The 21778-nt window shown below is 34.3% G+C and overlaps 1 long non-coding RNA gene across 1 annotated transcript in view; it reads left to right on the forward strand.

The window, feature by feature from the left end:
- The first annotated feature begins 918 nt into the window (after positions 1-918).
- LOC142324597 (uncharacterized) overlaps positions 919-21778 on the forward strand; it is a 43935-nt gene continuing 23075 nt past the window's right edge. The window contains exon 1 of the long non-coding RNA XR_012756337.1: positions 919-1026. This is a non-coding gene — a long non-coding RNA (uncharacterized LOC142324597). The remainder of the gene's footprint in view (positions 1027-21778) is intronic.

Raw genomic sequence — 21778 nt, forward strand, 5'->3', positions numbered from 1 at the left:
CGAAATCAGACAAGATTTCACCGTCAGGCCGCCCTCCGTGGTGCGAGTGGTAGCCTCTCGGCCCTTCATCCGGAGGTCCCGAGTTCGAATCCCGGTCAGGCATAGCATTTTTACATACGCAGCAAATCATTATCTTGTACAGCCATTCCAGCCGGAGTGTAATACGTTAATTGTGGTAGCAGCATATACTAAGTAATTGCCGGATAAGTAAACTACGGATAATTTACACTTCCTTTATTTACCTTTAAATTTACATCGAATTAATTAATTAATAAATTAAATCGCAATAATTTCATACTTTAAATAAATATATGTTAAGCATACCGTCTAGCTAGAACAGATATAAAAAAGTATTATTAATTACTTAATAATACTTCAGCTCAGCCGGTTCATTATTAAAAAACGAAAGGATGATTACATTTATCAAGAGTATGAAGAAAATACGTGAATCTATACAATCTCATCCTCTGAAGCAATACCTAGCGGTGGTCCTGGAGGTAAACAATAAAAAAAATTCACCACTAGACCAGCCAGGTGGGTTCTACAATGGTAACTAGAAGTTTTTATTAGTTTATTAGTAAATTAACAAATTTATTTTATTTCAAACCTGAAAAGTGTATATCCGATAAAACTTTTTCGTGTTTTACCCCGTTTTTCTTAAAATCTAAGCGAGACTAAGGTCTGTGACCATTTTTATTCAATTTCTTAGATCAAAAACCGTAAGGAAGGACCGTATTGACCTGTCGATTTGTGCCCTAAAAATTTTAGTACGGTTTAATTTCACAGAGGGAACAAAAAACAGGGATAAACGTTTCGCGAGTGGAAACTCGCTAAGGAATCGTTTTTTGACCTGTGTTTATATGAACCTTTTTTCTTATTTTTGTTTATAGAATCGTCTACTGAAAGATTGCTGTGCGATTTGGAATCATTTCTTCATAGCTATATATATGAAAATTAAGAAAAAAAATTTAACCCGAAAGGAGTAAAGCAAAAGAAGAAAGAAAACGTATATTTTAATTTTAAGAGGTAGGGTTGGTTGATTTTTTTAATTTTTCTTGGATTATTTATATATTAAGAATTATAGGTAACAAATTTGTTTTTAATAAATTTTTTTTCAAAAATGTCCGTCTCTCTGTAAAACAAAGAAAATCGGGGTTGGTTGTTTCGCCGTATCCCCCGACCCTTGAACGAATTTTGAAAAAATAAAAATTAATACGATCAACGCCCATTTATAGAAATGTTTGGGTAAAATTTCAGGATAACAGATTAAATCAATCCTGAGATATAAATTGAAAAACAGTGCGACACACATACATACTACTACAGGCAATTTGCCATCAAAATAGGCTTTTTTTTTTTTTTCTCTCAGCTCCCCTGGGCCGGACCGACTTGTTGGTATTACGCCACCCAGGGGAGTGTCTTTAAACTCAAATAGGCCTCCCCACCTACTGGCTATATACCGGCATCACAGGTCGGCCTACCGGTTAGCTCTTTTTGAGAGTTCTTTATCAATATTGGCCCCTTGGGGACCCAAAAGGGCAATACTAATCAAAATAGTCTGTATTTGAAAATCCTTACCTACCGATTGATGCGGTAGGTATTTTGTCCATGCGTTAGGGATGATGAGGGAAGCTTACCTCCAGATTTTTAACATCCGCCTCCGATAGATCTTTGAAAAACTCGAAATACTCAAAAAGTTTTTGAAATGCGTTTTTCTCTGAATCGATGCGTTTTAGAGAAAAGATTTTCAAACAAAAAATGTAGAGGACATTCTTCTCTACAATTAATATCTGTGAAGTTATGCCGTATAATTTTAAATTGAAATACTAGGTGGCGCTGAAGTTGTAAACGAAGAAGTAAACGACTAGACCGGTTTCGAACACGTGCCCGATTCGCAACATTTTCACACTTTCACAAGCTACAGTCGTACAAGAAAATTGTTTAAATAAAAGATATCTGTTTTTTTTTTAGATTGAACAACTTTTTCAAATGCAATACAGACGAAAAACAATTTTTCCGGTGAAAAAACCGAAAAACACGTTTTTACAACTTCAGCGCCACCTAGTATTTCAATTTCAAATTATACGGCATAACTTTAAACACATTAATTGTAGAGGAGAATGTCCTCTACATATTTTGTTTGAAAAACTTTTCTCTAAAATGCATTGATTCAGAGAAAAACGCATTTCAAAAAACTTTTGAGTTTTTCAAAAATCTATGGGAGGGGGATGTTAAAAATCTGGAGTTAAGCTTCCCTCATCATCCCTAACGCATAGATAAAAGATCAATCGGTAGGTAAGGATTTTCAAATAAAAATACAGAACATAAATATTTAAAAAATATTAAAAACAATTATAACATTTTAAATCACGATATCAAAAAAAAAACAAATTTGAAACTAAAAATTAAAAAATTAAACTAAAATTAAAAAATAAATTTAAAAAATTGAACTAAGAAAAAAACAAGGTATGGAAAAAGAGGAGTAAACACACCTATGTAGTATTTAATAAATAAAATAATGCATGACCGATCAACTTTCAGTTTTAATCTGTTTAAATAGTTCCGAATAGTAATTGTTGTGTGTTAAAGAGCTCTTTAAATTTTAAATATTTTCGTTGAAGGACAAATCGATATAAGACAGGTGAGGATTTTTAATTTTTAAATACCTTCTATTTCTACAACGTAATAATTCATTTAAAAATTAAAGCTCTCTGAATTCTTTTATTTAATTAAATAGAGAATAACGATGTTTAATCCTCTTTTTTCATACCTTCTTTTTTTTAGTTCGATTTATTACAGCTTTTTATTTTATTTTATTTTTTAATATTATTATTTCATTTATCATTTTATTTTTTACATATTATTTTATTATTATTTATTTTTTTTTTTTTTTTTGGCAGTCATGTTTTTTTTTTAATTTTTATTATTTTTACGTTTTAGTGATCCTCGAGAAAAAGTCACGATTCGAAAATTTACGGATTTAACGTAGGCCTGGCCGTTGGGAAAGATGTGAGTGCTCAGATCGACGACAGCTCTAACTGGGGTAGTCCCTTGAAGTTTATGCACCGTTACAGCCCAGCACAATATTAGTGACAGCTTACGCCGGTCCAATTTGCCCTGTCTCCGTAAAGCTTCAAATTAGAGGGTTCGATCCTCAATCCGAGCCGATAGCATTACATCTAATCATACTGTTATCAAACTCTACATATATATATATATATATATATTTATATATATATATATATATATATATATATACACACGAGTACATACATACACCCTAAATATATTACATTTCTTTTTGGTCAGTCGTGTAATTATAACCGAAACGTAATTTTTTTAGCTTTTTAAATAAGTTTTTGTTTGCAATTATGCGCAGTTAAATTCCGGAAAATTTTATTTCAGTTACCTCGTCCGCTAATTAATCGATTATTGATTTTATTCAACAAACCCGAAAAATTTAATTCCTTACTTTTGTATAAAACATTTTATTTTCTAAATCGTAGTAATTTCTAATTTTTTGTTAGGGATTTCATCTATTAATTTTTTTCATAAATATCCACGTTCTACAAATTATTTATAATACGTTATACTCCAGTCGATTGTGAAAAGGGGGTAATTTATTTATTTTTGTATACTACCGGTTTAAGATTAATTTTTAATATAAATTATGTAATCGATTATTTTCAGTTCTACTGTTACTTAAAAGGGTAATCGCAGGGAATTCTTGAAATAAGATTTACTCGTTAAAAAGACAAACGAAACAGATTTTTACAAAATTTAAAAGGAATAAAATAGATAATTTCTAAAAGGAACGGTTTTTTTATGTAAAATTTTTTGTATTATCTAAAAAAAAAGTCTGTACTTAGGTAACGATCGCAGACGTTGTGATAAAGGATATTCTTTATAATAAAAAAAGAGATATATTTTAATAAAAAAATTTGCACTTAACTATGTAGAGGCGCTGTAATGCTTTCACAACGATAACGGGTACATCAATTCGTTGCTTTATTCGTCGGATTATCATCGCTTCTTTCGGCAATATGCAAACTACGTTGCGTATTTTTCCTACTTCATTTTCTCAAACGCAAAAAAAACCACCGCTAAATATTTTCTTTCTGCTCTACTAATATTGAATAAACGATAGAATTTTTTAATATCAAACAAATACGAAATAATTCTAGATAAACAATTTTTTTATATAATTGTATATATACTCGATAACACAAATCGTATAATAAAAAATTCGTCAAATTTTCTCAAATATGTTGATCGAAAAAGCAAAAACTCTTGCCGGCGGCCCGATTTCATACTTTTAAGAACGAAACTTCAACGTTTTACGTTTAACATTATTATTTATCGTTCTACGCAAACGAGTTACAATTTTTACGGTTTGTCCGTTACGGCGAAAAAATTCTGCAAAGAACAATAATCAATTTCCGATTTCAATAAAGAGATCGCTTAGTGAACAGATCAACATTAGGTGCAGTACGTGTCGTTGTAAAATTTAAAGTGAATGTTACACACTTTATTATGCGAACCGATTATCATTCGTAGGTTTGTATCGATATATTTATCGTATATTCCTAACGGTTAAAAGTCACACGATATTAATCGTACGTAATTTTACCTTAATAAAATGTTTCTTTGATATTTTGAAAATTCAAATTGATGAAATCAGTTCTAACGTCACCTTTACTCTACCAGTACTGCCTCTAATTAACTAATTTTTTTTCTTTTTTTTTTAACCTCCGACTCAGCAGTGAAGCATTTCTTCAGAGGATGAGATTAATGATTTGTAGTGTGTGTGAAAATGCCATGCCTGACCGGGATTCGAACCCGGGACCTCAATTAAGTTGGAAAAAATTAACTTATCGAATAAAAAAAATTATTAAAACGAATTTCAATTTTGCGAATCAAATTTACGTTTTGTTTTGCAATTTTGAAATTATACATTTTTTTCTAGAATTGAATAAATTTTTTAAACAAATTTTTGAAACATTAATTTCGAACCGTTAATATTTTTTCACCCGATTAATTAATTATTTTCAACGATGGAATCGTTTGATACTGTCATGAATTAATTAGATCGATTTTTTTTTTTCATTAACTTTAAACATTTCAAAAACTCAAAGATAAAAAATTAAGTATATCTTCAAGAAAAATTCGAAAAAAAAAAATAAGATGCATAATACTCCCGAATCGCATCAAATTATTTTACACCTTAGAAGTTCTTATAAATGACTAATCAGGAATTTAGAACTAGAGAACGATCTTTAATACGATTTGTATTGTGATTTATCGTCTTCCAAAAGCAAGTAAATAAGTAGAACACTCGCTTATGGATCGTGAATTATTAGGATTTATGAAGGTGTTCGGGCCGGCAAAAGTTTTTGCATTTTCAATCAACATATTTGAGAAAATTTGACGAATTTTTATTCCTTTCATTTACATAAGAGTATTTGCTATTAAAACAAGTTGTAGTATATTTTCTTTTAAATTTTATTATTTCAAGTATACATTATCAAGTTTTTGTACGCTACCTAGTACTGTCAAGTACTGCTATCTAACGGCGCGATTCGTAAACGGGTTAGGAAAAAACTCAGGTTAGAAGAACAAAAATTTCACATTTTAAAATTAAAAAACGTAAAACTATGAAGATTATCGCATATTTATCGAAAAAAAACCTATATTTATTAAGAAAATCTATTTCTGCGACGATATGTAGCTTTATTTTATGAAAATTATTATTTTTATATTTTAAACGATTTAAAAAATTTTGAAATGTCGATTTGCTGCGAGCGGTCAGAGTAAATAAGTCTTCGGTGTTTCTGCTGTCTGACAAACTCTCGCCGGCGTCATTCTACCGAACGACTTGATATTATTACGTACCGATATACCATACATAGGCAAAATTTATATCGAGGTTTTGGGAAAATTTACTATTTTTTAACCGGATCCGAATTTTCGGATCCGGGAAAATCGCAAATATCACGAAAACCGTCGGTCTTAGCGCTCTAAAAAATTTGTTCGAACCCCCTGACAAAACCGCATCCGCTCTCAGCGGTACCCGTCGTACGATAATATTTTCAAGCGCCCCCGAGGCGCCGTTCGGAAATTGGGGAGGGAGTGCGATGGCGTGCCACCGTGTGTCTCGGCAACCGCTCGTCCGATTTTCACGATTCGAACGGCGTATGAATAAACAGGTCGAGCGCTAAATGTTTAACGCATCGGGTACGCTCTTGATCGACCGGATCTTGGTTATTCGGAAATTAAATCGTTTACCTCTATGTTTTGGTTGCACTCGCTCAGCGTAAAACGTACCGATCCGATCTTTCGCTAAATACACTAAAACCTGTGCGCTTGCGCAGCTGTAAAGTATAATATTATGAAGACTAAAAAGTAGAAAATAAAAAATATACAAAAAAAACTTTTAAAAACCACTCTTATATTAAACGCGCTAAAAAGTAGAAAATAAAGATTATGGAAAAACTTTTTTTTACAACACCATCCTTAAATTAAACGCACTAAAAGATAAAAAATAATTTTAGGACGGTATCTCAGAAAGGTTTTGACGACAAGCTTTGATGGTGATGTGTAAGATTATGTGAAAGTTACAGAGTCAAATTAAAAATTAGATTTTTTGGCATTTTTTTCATCATTCAAAAAAATATTTTTACACAGGGGTAATCAATTTTGGACACCCAATGATATATATATATATATATATATATATATGCAGAGAGAGAGAGCGATGGTGATAAGAGTTTTTTAAATTCGTATATTTATCAGGAAGACAGTATGATTTATGTATGGGAACATAATTGAAATTATGTAAGGTATCCTTCATCGTAGTTTGTGTATGTGTGTAAATAGCAACTTGTGTAATGTAGCTCTGAGTAAAAGATGATGATAATAATAATAATAAATAAAAATAACTGCAAAGTAATTGTGAAACGTCATTCAGATTATTTTTAAATCTTTGTTTAAGAGAGTAGATAGGCAAAAATCATATTCTTTATTTTTCTTTTTACTAGGTAATCGTAACTAACTACAGGTGACGGTAGAGAGGGGAACCTTTTAAGACGGGCTGCTGGAGACTGTAGAGAAAGTAGCATTCGTATAATTTTGTATATGCGTATAAAACGGATAAGATGATGACATGAGATCCTCGTGTACATAGGTATACAATAGAAAACATCGTGGGAGTGTGTGATGTAACTTAATTACAATAAATAACAGGTACGGCAAATTGTGCCGATTTTGCCATCTATCCTTATTTGATGATGTTAATGATGACCTTTACTTGTTTATTATTTCCGTTCATTCCTTGGTCCATTAATCGTCGAATGACATTTTACAAATGAAGAAAACGCTTGTTAAATTTTTTCCCCTGTTTTGTCCTTTCACGCACATGCAGTTGTATTCTTCTTTTACTTGTTAATAAACATGCGCCCACGAAGGTTACAAAACACAAGAATTAGTACGGTCAGCTGTGTTATGTCCCGTAATATTACCGTTGTTAAAGACCTAATATGAGGCGAGTAACACCCGTAAATATTTTTTGCCCGGTATAATACTAATATATAACGGAATCTTGCTTTATTTTATAACCGAGGAAAGAGGTGGTTTCCCGTTTCCTTCTTCAAGTGTCGATAACGTTTACGTATAGCGGCTTATCAAAACGCCCTTTAGAAATGTATTTAGTTTATATTTAGCTTTCAAAAAATAGCGCTTTCATCGCGTTCGCCGCACGATAGCATCGTTACTTTCACAGAAAGCAATCCTGATTCCTTTTGAATCTCGGATTCGGTAAGTCTGCGTAGATCGTAGCCTTAAATAAACTCTGACAGAATAGCGTAAAGCAAAAAATTTATTTTGTGGAAAATGCGTTACAGCGCCTCTTTGCGACGAGAGATAATTTGTTTTTATTAAAAATTAGATCTTTCACTCGGTAGTAAAGAATATCCTTTTTCATGACGTCAGTGATCGTTGTTATAATAACATTAGATAAAAAAAAATTTGATGATATGTTGTAGATAGAAAAAAAACGACTAGGTTGTATTATTAATGTCTTTGAAAATGTAAGTATTTATTTTAAAACTTAATAGATGAAAATCCAAAAATAAAATTAGAACCGCGGTTATAAATGTAGTAAATACTCGTATATATGTTTTTAAATAAAAGTAAAGGATTAAATTTTGTGGGGTTCTTGAGAATTTAAATCGATTAATTAGTGGACTTTTATAAAAAACTCCATGAAATTTATGATTTTTAAATTTTGACGCGATATAAAGTCATAAAATAAACTAGAAATACAATCTCAAGTAACTGAAATAAAATTGTCAGATAATTAATCGTCCACAATTACAGACTAAAAACATAAAAATGACGGTATGGTATAATTTTTACACGGGCTTCACGTCAAGAAAAGAATTATATATTTTCCTATTAGTAAAATTAAAAACAATATATACGCTTATATATAAGCGTATATATATATAGACGAGGTTTATTAAAAAAATAACCGAACTTTTTTAGTTACGCGCCAACGGAGATATTTAGTGACGTGCGGTTGGCAGTATTGTGTTCTACATAACCTTCTCTGTAACACTCGTTCTTGGATTGTTGATATCTCATTTAGTTTTTGTGTTATTGTTGTTGGAGTGTTTAAGTATTTGTAGCGATTTTTGTAATGCGCGATTTTCTGATGATAGAACTTTTGTCTCGATGTAAACCCAGCTCTTGTTTCCCGTTACGATTCATCGGCTTGTTCAAGGAGACGCCGACAAACGTCCATTCGATGTTCTTTCTGCTGTTCGGTCGTCAAACGACAAACAAATTTTGCTGCAATTCGGTGCACGTTCAATTTTTCAGTCAAAATATTACGGCGTGATCAAATCGAGATGCTAACCCTTTCTGCAAGTTCTCTGACAGTCGATCGGCGATTTGCACGCACGTTGATCTTCTGAACGTGTTTGTCAGTTGAAGTCGAAGCCTTCTTGGTCGAGGGTCGTCTTCGATTGACTGACGACCGCTTTTCAATCTTGAAAACCATTCGCAGCATTGTGTATGGCCCAGAGCACCATCTCCGTAAGCTTTTTTCAAAACTTGAAAAGTTTCTGTGAAAGTTTTCCCCAGTTTCAGTCGCATCGATGCTCCCGAAAAACGCACCCTCCTACCGCCCCTACCTGTCAGAGCCGTGGTGGTGCCCTCGACCTGCAGAAATATCTTTGCTTATCCGTTCAGCAGCATCATTATCGGCACGCACCCGGATGTGGAGGTCCTCACGATGACCCTTACGCGCGGAGAGGACTCCGACTTCATCGGGTGACACAGCTACTTTCACCGAGCGGAGGAGGTAAGCGGAAGTTTTCCTCTCCGCTTTGACTACCACTGTCGTCGTCGGCGGGCCTACCGGCCGTTTCCTGCCGACATCCTTCTGCATCGACATTAATAGGTGCTCGAAATGTTTCTTTCCGACCCGTGGATTGAAATATTCAACTGTGCGGCGCAAAACGTTGCCCAACTCACACCGATGTTCCCATCCTAAATCACCTGAGGAACCGACCGGCAAACAATGGAGGCCATCTCACGATCCCCAGCCGCCGAGTTAATTATAAGGGCGTAATAGGTACGACCAAGGTCAATTTTGCAACCACCACCTTCCTCGGATAGGTCTCGAGCAGATGGCTGTACAACAAGAACTTGGCCCGCCGTCCATTTACCCGAACGAGCCAGGTCCCGATCCACGGTGCTTTATGAAACACAAAAGTGTGATTTGGGTGGTCGACCCCATCCGCCAGATCAATTATCCATGCAAATCCAGTACCCTCTTCTACCCCACCGGTATCCTCCACCAGGACTGAAGATTGAAAAAGGCTAAGATCACTCTTCCAAGGTCTTCGTCAGCAACACCATCATCAATCATCGACGGAGCTCCGCACCTGACCAGGACGCAGTCCCGTCAAGACCCGCGGCTGAAGTCTGGGAAGCCATGTTCGTGACAATGAAATACGTCCGGGTGGCCTCTTCCACCTTACCCGGCTTGTCCCTTCTGAGGCTCTACGATTATTTCATCAAGAACATCTTGAAACATCTTCATCATACGAACAGAGGCACCCATACGTTCGGAACACTCCTTGATTTCTACTTTTGTGTTCGTTTACTGCCGTACAAGCTAGCTTAACTCCCTAACGTGGTTAAACAAAAAAGTCATGATATTAATAAAACATCATTTCTGGAGTGTAAGGCTTTTTGCACTCCTCTTCCCCTCCTCTTTGCGGAAGACGTTCTGCACATGCAAATCAGCTGATATCGAAGTTAAGAGTTCCTACGTTCAAATCCTAGTAAAGGCAGTTACTTTTATACGGATTTGAACTCATTTCTTCAGTCTAGAAGCCTCTGCTGAGGAGTACAAGGAACCCTTACCCACCAGCCTTGGACTTCTTTGTTTCCTCTGCAAACGGTGGAGAAAGGCGCAATCTCAGTCTCCCAGATGTCTTTGGAATCCCGTGTCTCGCTTCGATATCATCGTCAGATCTTACTGAAGAGGCGGAAAGTCCTCTTCAAGGCCGCTACCACCTGCGAAACCTGCAACGACTAAAATCGGCGAGGCGACAGCTTGTCCCCGCCCCCGTTCCTTTCTTCTTGGTTTCTCTGCGTCTTTCCATCAGTCGCTCCTCACGCCAAAATTCCGCATTTCCGCCGCACTATCGATCCGCTGTTGTCCGAGAGGATCTCACTCACCAAAACCTGAGAAGCACTAAAATACCCTCCAACCGATGGAGACGCGCTTCCGGACCGATCTGGTCGGTCATAGTCCAACAACAACAAAAAATAGATTAAAGCAAAGTAATCTAAAATGAAACAAAACTAACAAACGAATCTAAACAAACTGAATAAATGTAAACGAGCTCTTAGCAACTGTAAACAACCCGTAGCAACCGTAGGTAAAAACGCAAACTAAACTAAATTAAACGAAACAAACATAAAGGAAATGAATCACAACAATTAAAATAACAACGAAACAAGACGAGTAAAGAAAAGCAACAAACACGACAGTATAACTCGGAGCGAGAGGAGACACGACCGTTCACTACGGATTTCGGCCGCGAAAAAGAACGTTGTTTACTGATAAATTTTGTTACGGATCGATTTACCGTTCCGCTTAATGATCCGATTGTAAATATACTAATTGCGGTAAAAAGAAAAATTATTAAAAGTACTGTTCGGCAAAAAAAAAAAAATACTTATCGAATGAAAAAAAAACTTTGCTTTTTGATAAATTTGAGAGAATAAATGCAAAGAAAATCGACTTCTGTGAGCCTCTGCTCGCCGCTATTCAGGCTCACTGGAGTGTTTTATTTTTTACTTTAAGGAAGCTTTCAAGAATAAAAATTAAAAAAAATATCGTTTTACACAAATTTAAATGTTCCCGCTTTTTCTGTTTAAAAGTAAAAAGTTATGTTATACGTCGTATTTTGAACTTCCTTTCAGTTAAGGTATATTTTAAATTAGGAAGTAGCACTAGTGTATGCAAGTTGAAGATATTAAAAGCACGTTCTAAGTGATCTGCAAATCTCGATATAATCAGATATAAATATTAACCTGATGATGGTGTCACTAAAGTCTACAAATCTGTCGCCGATAAAAAACCGTATGGCCCAATCTAAAGAAAAAACCTGAATCTGTAGATCGTGTACCTTTGAAAACATACAATATAAACGATAAGGGATTGTCGGGAGGACTTGGCAAATCGACAGACTTTATAATAAATTATATATTATAGTCAAGCGACAATACGAAATGTTGAGAATAATTGAAAACATCAAACGGGCGATAAACGATTAGTTTTTTTACCTTATTTCAAGAGAAGAAGCATCGCGTCATCACTTGTGCCCAAAAACTAATTTTAGAAAACAAAAATTTACGAACGCAAGAAGCACTCGCATTTAAGCTAGAGACGATATTTGTAATAAAACCTGATCTCCTAGAAAACCTTTACACGACGAGTCGTTAACTAGTGTAATACGGTTCCGTATATCAAAAAATGTGTTCTTAGAAAGAAATTTTCTGGGATTTTATGTTTTTGAAAGTGCGAGTACGTTTAATGTCGCGTTATTTTATGGCCTGCTAAAATATAGATTATTTAATCACCTTTTGAAACTTGGACACGATTTAGTTAAAGTAATCAAAATTAGATAAAGTAATCAAGTAAGCCGGGGAAATTTTATAAATTATAAAAAACCATTTAAATATATTATAAAATGTATAAAATGTTTCCACCTCATAACGACCTATTTTTCTGCGCGAGACTACTGCTAGTATACTATTCCATGCACGTCATAATGAAAATAGTTGTTACTACTGCCGGCCATTTAGGCAATTTTTTCTTGTGTAAAATAAAACCTTTAAAACGGCTATAGAGATTTCAACGTACCTATTTTACTCATGTCTGTTTTGTATTACTGTTTATTTCAGTCGGCGTATGTTTAATAGAATTATTATTTTATTATTTATTTCAGCTGAAAGCAATGGATTTATTACAGCTGCTTCTTTTCCAAGAAAATGTAGCTCTCTGCATTTTCATATAACAAAGATGGAGGCGCCTTCCTTGGTAAAATATTCCTGAGGTAAACTAGTCCTCCGTTCGGATCTCCGGGCGGTGACTACTAAAGGAGTCACCAGAAAATTAAAAAATAACATTCTACAAGTCGGAGGGTGGAATGTTAGATCTCTAAAAAAAGATAGGTAGGTTAGAAAATTTAAAGAGGGAAATGGATAGAATAAATGTAGAATATGTAAAAAAAATTGTTAGGGATGTAGGATGTAGGAAGTATACCGAAATGAAACGACTAGCACTAGATAGGAAATCTTGGAGAGCTGCATCAAATGACTGAAAAAAAAAAAAATGATTTATCTATCTGTTAAACAAAAAAAATAATTTCATTTCATTTTGCACTATTAAAAAATTTAATGTGGAAACCACATGACTTTCTTTTACGTCTATTAAATTACATTTATTTTTTATATATTTATATTTTTATTACATTTTTTTCATCTATTTTTTGTTATTGAATTATTATTAATTGTAATTTTTTTTATAATTAGAGGTTAATAATTATTAATAAATCAATATATATATATATATAAATTAAAAATAAAAAAGTATAAAAAAAAAGAAAACGAAGTAGGATTCGAGCCGATATGCCTTCTCCTTATAAGATTTCATTAATTGAAATTTCATTGTGCTATAACTCTGGAACCAATAAAAATAACACTACCGTTTGTGATATATCGTTGAAAAGCTCTCGATGAGAGTTTATTAATGCGGTTAAGAAAAAGTCCAAAAACAAAAGTTTATAGATTTTGGACGTTTTTGACACTTTTGTTCCAGTCGATTGCAATAAAAAGGGTAGGTGCACAACTAGATGTACAACAGTCCTAAATCCAAAATTTCAACATCCTACGGGGTAATCGTTTTTGAGTTATGCGAGATACATAAGTACGTACGTACAGACGTCACGCCGAAACTAGTCAAAGTGAATTCAGAAATGGTCAAAATGGAGATTTCTGTTGAAATCTAAAAGCCGAAATTTTTCGCGATTACAATACTTCCTTTACTTTGTACAAGGAAATAAAAAAAAAAAATCATAAAATTTCCTTAAGATTTTATTTTTGGCATTCTCGAATTTTTCTATGAATTTTATGATCATCCGTAGAATAAGTGATAAAAAATAACACTTTTCTATAAATACAAAAAGAATTTCCCCATGGTTTTCCGTAAGATTACTACGTCGTAGCGTTAAGGACAGATTATTTAATTAATTACATCCTTGTACTAAGTACAAGGAAGTATTGTGATCGCGAAAAATTTCGGTTTTCAGGTTTCACCGGTAATATCCATTTTTACCATCTTTGACTAGTTTATTTTTTACTAGTTTCGGCGTGGTCTGTGCGTACATACGTCTGTATCTGGTACAACTCAAAAACAATTGGCCGTAGAACGTTGAAATTTTGGATTTAGGATTGTTGTAACATCTAGTTGTGTAACTCCCCTTTTGATTGCAATCGACAGAACCAAAAGTGTCCAAAAAAAGCCCAAAATCCAAAAAAATGAATTTTGAACTTTTTCTTAAATGCAGTAATAAGCCCTCATCGAGATCTTTTCAACGATATATTATAAGCGGTACTTATTTTCATCGGTTTCAGAGTTATAACCCAACAAAATTTTAATTAATGAAATATTTGGATCTTGCAAGGGGAAAGCACATCGGTTCGAATCCGACTTCATTTCCTTTTTTTAATTTATATTGATTTATTAATAATTATTAACCTGTGATTGTAAAAAAAGTTTTACAATAAATAATAATTCAATAATAACAAAAAAAAGTATGTAATAAAAAAATATATGTAATTTGATAGGCGTACAAGGAAGACTGTGGTGTCCAGATCAGATTTTTTAAATTATAAAAATGTAATGACAGAAAATTTTTATGAAAATAATCATTGTATTACTGAAATAACTAGATTTTTTTTATTTATAGAGGTAGTAATTTTAATCTAATTTTAGATTATTTTAAGAAGGAAGGGAAAAAAGAAGCGAATATTAAACGTGATGTATGATAGTTGTAGTAGCAGTATTACAACATCGATCGGATGAAATCGATTTTGGATATAAATGTAGGAACAAAGAACATAATTAGATTAATAAATTTTGGTTACGTCATTTCAGTATAAAAGGAAATGTTCCAGAAAAAATTAATTAAGAGGTATACCGATCGTTTGTTTGTTTCTTTGGCTATACAACTCAAATGTGCTGCGGCTCATAAAGCATTCCAGTAAGCCCTAGTTAACTCATAGTAGTTCGTTTTCTCTGCATTCATTCACTTATATTTATCAAAAAGCAGGTTTACATTTCTTTTAAAGGATTTTTTTCTCATTCGGTCAGCATTTTTGAATGAGGCTTTTTTCTAATGTTGGCTGTATTTAATATTATTATTTTATTTTATTTTTTGAGGTTTTATGGCCATCGACTACTTTCCTCAAGAACCCTTTTCCCCTTCAAAAAAAAGTAAATAAATAAAAAAATTCCTTTTCCTCCCCAACAAAATAACACTAGCAACATAGTCAGGGACTATTCTTGTCAAAAAGAGAATCTAAAAATAGACCTATCCAAGGTTCTTGAAACCCCGAAAACACAATATAACAAGGGTGTAAAGGCCCTTGCTATTTTAAAAACCTTCTAACTATTTCTTACGAAATTTTGTCAAAACTACAAAAACACTTACTGCGATAAGAATTAAGGCACGTTGAAAAAATGTTTAAACCCAAAATGACAAGGGTGTAAAGGGTCCTTGCTGTTTAATATCCCACAAATCACTTCTAATCAAAGGTGTTCGTAAACTTTCTAAAAAAACACTTGTTAAAATGATCATGTCGTGCAAAAATTAAAAGATTACATATTATTAAAAATTTCTTTATAAAAACTCAAAAGCCTGTCTCTTTTTAAATTCTATCGCCTAGGTTTACCCTTAAACCGTCCTCTTTTGCTTCGCTTTTCCATCTTCCTAAAGGCCTCGATGTCGAATAATTCCTAAGGCCTCGGAGATGGGGTCATCCTATCCTCCACACTAAACAATGGAGGACCGTTACTACCGGCATTAGATGATACCAGCTCAGATGCTGTGGTCAGTAGTGCATCAGAGTCAAGACTCGATGCGCTTCCTGTTATTGCTTGTGGGATGGCTAAAATCCCACACGTAGGTCTCCGCGCTTTTGAAACCGCCATCTTTGTTTTTGTTAAATCTTCCTTTTCCAATATTTTTATTTCTATCTTCTCAGTTCCCTGCAAGGAGATTTTTGCAATTTCCACTTTGGCTTCAGGCTTCTTGCCTATTCTGGTTTCGATTTCCTTCACCTTGAAACCGGACGAGGGTTTATTCCTGAAAGGAGACGAACTCTTTTCCTTAACCGCTGGTGTTTTCTTCTCCCGTTTTATCCGGTTGGACGATTTCCAAGTCTGTTGTTTACAACAGACTCTTGCGTTAGCAAGTGGGTTCAACCCACTTGCTAACGCCGGTTTTCTTTGTGCAACGTGCCGCTTTATGTCCAAACCTCTGACATCCAAAGTATCACAAAGGTGTAGGGAAGAACGGGCGGACGTCTAATCTGCGAAAGCCGGCCTTTATCTTTTCTGAACACTTGGGCTTTTTAAACATCAACACATGCGACTTGGAGGGTAAAACTTCGCCGTTGCGCCGAATGTTCGATCGTCGACGTGCTATAACTCCATGTTCATTCGGTTCTTCGACGATTTCCTCTTCGGTGCAGTTGAACCACAGTTAATCGGTTCATGCAGTTCCACACCTCTTGTCGTATTTAGGGTACAATGTAGTAAAACCTCAATACCTAACGGTCCAATCTTCTTTGGTTTCAGCAGACGTGACGATTGTATGTCGTTGACGATTTCAACGAACAATTCCACAGCAGTCTTCCTCACATCTTTTACTCCAGTAGTTTCCGTGATACCTTGGGCTATCGCGAAAGGACTTATTCTGCTAAAATCTCCTTCCTTCCTTTTGATGAATAAATATTTCGGTATCTTTGGATTTCCTTTCTCAATGTCGTAAGAACTCGACACTCTTTCTCTTTTTCGCCTGAAAAGACGGGGGCTCTTCAAGACGAGGGTTTTTACGTGAACCCTATGCCACGGACGTTGTGGATGTTGTTGTTTCCATAATCTGTCAAATTTGCCAATCAATATGTCTCAAGGTACGGGCGGAGAGACGATCGGGTGAACCCCTGATCATTGATCCTGTCTGGTTCTCCGAGTCAGCCGTCTCCCACAAATTTAATCCGGGCCGGATAGTCAGGTACTGCCTGACCCACGATACCGACGTCCCACGGCTGGTCTACAGGCATATAAAATAGCTAATACAGGGCTAGACTAACGGCGAAACGGAGAAGCTCAACCGCAACCGGCTCGTACAGCTTGGACCGCCAATCCCGTACTTCACAAGGGAGCTTCTGAGCATAACCATAGCCCCGTTGGCCGACATAAGTGAAGTTACCGAAGTAATATGTCGTTACCCGCCTCGGACGTGTTCGGACGAACGCGGGGTTGGATTTATCCGGAGCATTATTATTTTCTATCCGATCGGTCAATCGGTTGAATTTAGCATCTCCAAAAAGTAGAGCGGTATTCTTAGAACGTTAGAGCAAATTAATAAATTTGAATGTAAAATAAAAATCTGCGTTATTTAAAATAAACTTGCGTTCAGTATCAGAGCCGTCTTGTTGATTTTTGCATAAGATTAACTTTTAACAACCTTGAGTACGATTCTCGCCAATATTATTGTTATTACTGTAATAATTTTTAAGCGAACAAAAAATAATTCGAATTTGAATTAATTGCCACGAGCGTTATCGGGTGGCATGAAATTGAACATCTCATTTTCATTACACGAACGATTTTTTCTCTCGTTCTTAATCGACGACTGAAAGTTGAAAATGAATATCGGTAACCACCAAGGACATAAATCACACATGCACACACACACACATACACACTCATATTTAAATATATATTTATTACAAATGAATCTAATTTTGTATTAAGTGCCCTTGACATTTTTTGTGTTTAAAAAACTAATACCGTCTTGAAAATGTTTTCAGAAAATAATATAATTTATAATTAATTTACGAAGATTACACTTTTAATTTCGTTATAATTCGTTTCTTTACTTTAAATAGTCGTATAAAATCACGATAAGGCTAAATTTTTTGGCAAATGAGAAATTATAGCCGGAATATTTTTTTTCGGGACCCCTTGTAGACGTGATGTGATGAAAGAAACCGAACGGGAAATTAAATAATCCCCGTAAAATCCAAGAAATAAAAAACTAATTACGCAAAAAACTTCGCATTACCTTCATCTGTACTGAATTACACCCACCTACCTATTGAAAGTATTATTTTTTTTCTGATTATATAATTCTTAACCCGGAAATGACTACGATAGTTAAAAAATGTTTTATATGTTAATTACCGTACAAAAAAAATAGCCTAGCAAAATGCGCATCCTCGCAGCTGAATATCATTATGTAAAAAAATCAATCGTCATCTATTTACTATTTATTCTTTTACTATTTTTTCCCACGTTTAACGCTTTTGTAGACGTCTCTAAATTAATCGGTATTACAGTAACAAACTACTTCGGTATTTGTTTTAGATCAAATATTTTACATCGAAAGTGTAAATACACCTCTATTTAATTACGACCAGAGTCATGGGAAAGATTACTCGTTTATATCTGTCTCGTGAAACTAGTAAATAAAAATTTGTATTTGTTATTAACGTTAACCTCTTTGCTTTGCAAGGTAGATACGTTGTTGGTGATCGTGAGGATAAAATTTCCGTTGACGATAACGAAAATATTTCTGTTGTACGTAAAGCGAAATTTCCGAGTGTTTATGACGAAGTCATAATTACAGTTATGAAACCGAAATTATTAACTTAATTTTTAAATAGATAATAAATTAAGAGTCGCACGTAAAGTCGACGAATCGTCGTCAAGACTTCTTGCATTTCAAAAACGTTTGCGGTAGGAAACCGAAGGGAATGTGATTTACCAAGGCCTCTTTCAAAGGTGCTTTAAAATAATGAATAATTTATAGATGCGAGTATCCTATGCGGCTCCCCAGGCTTTTATATAATACTGGAGCAAAGATTAATTCTACAAAAAAATATATCCTCCCCTACTAAACGGCATTTCTATGTGTGTCTGTGTGTGCGTCCTTCTTAGCTTAACACCTGGATGAACCGATCGCTAGCGGAAAATCACGATTCCTTAGTATGTCTCATGGTGGTCAAATGTATACTCGTTATATTATTATATATCGATATGTCTGCAATGCATATACATATATATATATATAGTTTGGGAAATTTAGTACTTTTCAACCGGATCCGAATTTTCGGATTAAAATCGGAAATATCTCAAAAACGGTCGGTCATAGCGCTCGAAAAATTTTTTCGACCCTCCTTCATGACACCACATCCGCTTTCAGTGGTACCCGCCGGATGATAATATTTTCAAGAGCCCCGGAGCACTGTTCGCAAAATGGGGAGGGGATGCGATGGGGTGCCACCGTAATATCTCGGCAACCGCTCGTCCGATTTTCACGATTCAAATGTCGTATGTATCAGCAGTCGAAACGCTAACTGTTTAACGCATCGGATATACTCTTGATCGACCGGATCTTAGTTATCCGGAAATTAAATCGTTTAGCCCTATGTTTTGATTGCACTCACCCACCGTAAAACGTACCGATCCGATCTTTCGCTAAATATCCTCAAACCTGTGCGCTAGCGCAGCTGTAAAGTATAAACTTTATGAAGACTAAAAAATATATAAAAAAAAACTTTTTTAAAAACTACTCTTATATTAAATGTATATTTGCCAATGTAATATTTACCAAAAAGTAGAGAATAAAAAAATATGTAAAAAAAATTGTTAACACTCTCAAATGAAACGCAGTTGACAAGAACATCAAATTTTTAATTTGAAGCTCTGACTTTCACATAATCTTAAACATCACCATCAAAGCTAGTCAAATTCGTCCTAAAATTATTTTCTACCTTTTAGTGCGTTTCATTTAAGAGTGGTGTTTCAAATTTTATTTTACGTATTCCTTATTTATTTATGCGATTGTTTTTCTTCATAAAATAATGAACTGTAACCAAAAACTAGGTATCGAAATGTACCGATCGCTAGCGGAGAATCCCGATTTGTTGTATCGATTTCTAATTTAACTTTTGTTACATCAATATTCATCATTAAAAAATATATATATGTATATTTTTACACGTGAATCAATTCTGAACACGTTATAATAATAAAACGTTCTGGTTTTTAGAAAAAAAAAGCTTTTACTTGGAGAGGTGCTCAGAGCGACCCGTTCAATCTCCATCAACTCTACTTAACGAAAAATCATTATAAATCATCATTATCATCATCATTATTCGCTAGAAAAACTAGTCTTAATAATAAAGCGTTAATTTAATTAAAATAACCAGAAATAAGATGTTCATCTGATAAGAAAGAATACAATGACGATGGCGACATCTATCTATTCGTCTGTAAGTTAATAGTTTGTTTAGTAACTTGAGAACTTCATTATTGGCTCGTAGAATAATAGCATTATGAGAAACGGATTACCTTATTATATTACTGCAATAATTTATAAATACAGATGAATAAGAAGAAAATTAAAAAGAAAAGAAAATCGTAATAAAAATGAAATCGGTCGATCTGATTGTTGCCGGTGAAAGTTTCACACTGCTCTGCATTTGTACGGATATCATACGATTGTAGCGGGCGACAATGTTTAGATTAACCTAATGATAAGTAGTAAACAACATTTTTTCCCACAGTAATACACAATACATCTATTTTATGAGAAAGTTAATTATTATAATAATTAATTTATTATAATCGTCTAACATGTTACATTATCGATCGGCTTACATGATATTACAGCTGTTTCGAATACCTGTCGCTTTACAAATAATTACTTAACATTACAACATTGAAAATTTAACAATAACGTTCACACTTGCTTATTTATTTTTTTAAAACTAATTTTATATTGTACTCACATATTCTTAGATTAATTTGCAACAGTAACAAACAATATTAGAGAAAGAGAGAGAGAGAGAGAGATACGAGGCGTGTGAGAAAAGTAATGAGACTAACTTTTTACTTACCAAAGTTTTTATTTTTTTCAAACAACAATATCCCCTTCAAAGTAGTTCCCTTGGGAAGCTATGCACTGCGGAGTCGTTCCTACTCCTGGTAGCAGCGCTGGAAGGGTTCAACCGGTAGGGCTTTTAACCGGTCGGTCACAGTCTTTTGAATGTTCTCCAGAGTTCCAAAATGAATTAGGTAAAAAAAATTTTGAACAATCATTCCAAATTTTCCTTATTTTCGATTATACTAAACGAGATATTCACTCGATTTAGGCTTGAAAATACTCTTCAGATAAATATCTCGATACCATTTTCGGGTTATTTGAATTTTAATATTTTTAGGAGTAAAAAAATAAATGGTTTTTTACATTTTTGCCGTTTTCCGCTACTTGAATTGAATCAATATTTATGAGATTTGATATCATTGTGATGGTTATTTATGTTTGTAATTTTGATTATATATTTCGCAAGCTTCGCTTGCGAAATATATAATCAATGCGAAAATTTTGAAACTCGTCTACTGCCGATGTCTTAACATTAAGCGAAATTTAATAATAATATTCATTTGACGTACCCATCGAACGGTTGTCAAAGGTTGAGACTGTATAATGACGTTTTGCTAACACGGTACAACAAAAGAAAAAACGGGTGGGGAAGTAATAAATTCGCCCGAGTTAACGGATAACTCCTATGCGTTATAAGGACGAATCACCGAGGGCGCCTTACTCGAAAAAAATCACCCTGCAGAGACTTCATCGATGACCTCGTGATGGCAATAACGTCAATAGAAATTTATTAAAACAATGCCGATCGAACGAAAAACCAGTAGGTTCCGGTACGCGTTCAAACCCCGAGAACGGAATGACAATTGTTTGGTAATTTATAACGTAAAAGAGAAATCCAGCAAATCCTGTTTGATTTTTTAGACTGTTTGACTTTAGGCTTTGATAAAAGAAAATACCGAGTCCCGGCTGCCGGTTGGGGTGCCGGGAACGACATATTGGGGTCCGGTTACCTCTCCCTG

Source organism: Lycorma delicatula, chromosome 5, assembly GCF_047948215.1.
Source record: "Lycorma delicatula isolate Av1 chromosome 5, ASM4794821v1, whole genome shotgun sequence".
NCBI classification, from domain to species: Eukaryota; Metazoa; Arthropoda; class Insecta; order Hemiptera; family Fulgoridae; genus Lycorma; species Lycorma delicatula.